The sequence below is a fragment of the Atta cephalotes genome, assembly GCF_000143395.1.
Source record: "Atta cephalotes unplaced genomic scaffold scaffold00040, whole genome shotgun sequence".
Lineage (NCBI taxonomy): Eukaryota > Metazoa > Arthropoda > Insecta > Hymenoptera > Formicidae > Atta > Atta cephalotes.
This window is the reverse complement of record NW_012130104.1, coordinates 1,564,506-1,566,381: the sequence shown is the minus strand read 5'-3', so window position 1 is coordinate 1,566,381 and position 1,876 is coordinate 1,564,506.

The window sequence follows — 1,876 nt, the reverse complement described above, 5'->3', positions numbered from 1 at the left end:
TATATACACACATAATGATTGTGATCATCGAGGTAGCAACCAAGTTAGCCAACGACCGTCAAATGAACGGTTCTCCTTTCAATTCATCCACTTGAGAGTCAAAGATGAACTTGATGTAATTTCCATTTGAGAGTCAAAGATGAACTTGATGTAATTTCCAAAAGTTCAAATTTCCATGTTGCAGACACGCGAAAATGCGTTTTCCATTTTGTGATTTCTAGTAGTCGCGTTTTAATTATCAGAAATAAATGTCAATTGTAATGGTCATACAAATTCACGCTCTCGAAGATTAATTAAATTTAATTGCTTCTTTTGAAAGATAAGAGAAGCACAAGATCCAATTAGTCGCAGTTAGCATTAAGCATCTGGATTTTTGCTCCAACAAAATAAAATTTTACAAAAATAAATCTAATTTAATTACCTTTTATATTTTTCTATCGACAGAAAAATTATGAATTTCACGTTGCTGAAATAATAATTTTATTATTATTTCGCTTAATGACATATATGAAAATTATTCTCACATATCTGTAGCATCAAGATTTGAAACCAAAGGGAATGGTGGATATTTTAATTTTTGTTAATAAAAAAGGGAGAAGATAGTAAACCGCGAAGGAGAGAAATTGAATGTAGATGCATTTTGTCGCGATTGATATATGATTAATGACGACGATCGTTATAGCAGGGACGATGTTGCTCACTCGATGTTTGGCACTGTAGATTCACGTAAAAGTGAACGATTCCATGTTTCAAGATCACGCATTAAGTAAGATACGCCCAGGAAAATCTGACAATAAGCGTCAATCACTCGATAAAACTTCACGAATTTAAAATGCCGATCAATCTGAGATGTAACAGAATCCGAATTAATCCTTCAGCTCCTCCTGTCTAATTTAATGTGAGCAACGCAGATAATGTACGTAAAGTTCACGTTTTAATGTTGCTTGGAAGTTGCAAGCTGTTGTAAGCTGTTTAGGAAAACATATTATGCAAGAGAGTATTTATATTTAAATATTGTCATACATTTAATATTTAGCGATATTCTATAACAATTAGTGACATTATTGCAGCAGGAAAGATTCAGCGACAAACATAAGCACGTTTAAAACGTTCACGGAAACCAGAGGAATTGAAGGATTAAATACAAAGTGCGTGGTGCGTGAACACGATTTAATTTACGTTAATATTTTGTTAATATTTTTGTTAATATTTGTAAAATTTGATTTGCGTTAATATGTAATTGAAGCGAGTTAAATAGATCTGACGATCGATCTATAATCGGATATAATCATAAACTGAAAAATTCAAACATTGAAAATGAAAGCAAAAGTTTCAAACATTGAAGAGAAAAATATTTCAGCGATACGCTTTCAAAAATTGTAAAGCTGCCCATTTCTAAAAAGTAGAAGTTTACGTCTTTCTCTAAAGCGTTCTCTAAAGTATTTCTCAACCATTTTGACACACTTGAAGTGTTTTGTCCCGATCAATAGATAGTATTCGATTATTTATGACGCAATCGATGATTCACTGATTCGGCGCGTAATTTTCGTAATTTAGATATAACTGTCTCGATGATGATGACGACCAACACCAGTCATTTATATGCACAATTTATTTTCGCTCACAAAAAAATCTCGAGCACTTCAATTAAGTGATTCAGAATGCTAAATTGCGTTTTTGCGTTGCGACTGAATATCGTCGCGAATGGTTTAGCATTTTATTAAGAATGATTATAATATATTAAATCTTGAGAGACACTGTTATTCATAAAAGTATCTTAATCCTCCGTGAACCAGGTGGGGTATGATATACCCTAGCTGAATGAACTTTCTATAACTTCCTAAAAAGTACTGCGCGCATTTAATTTAATCAGTGC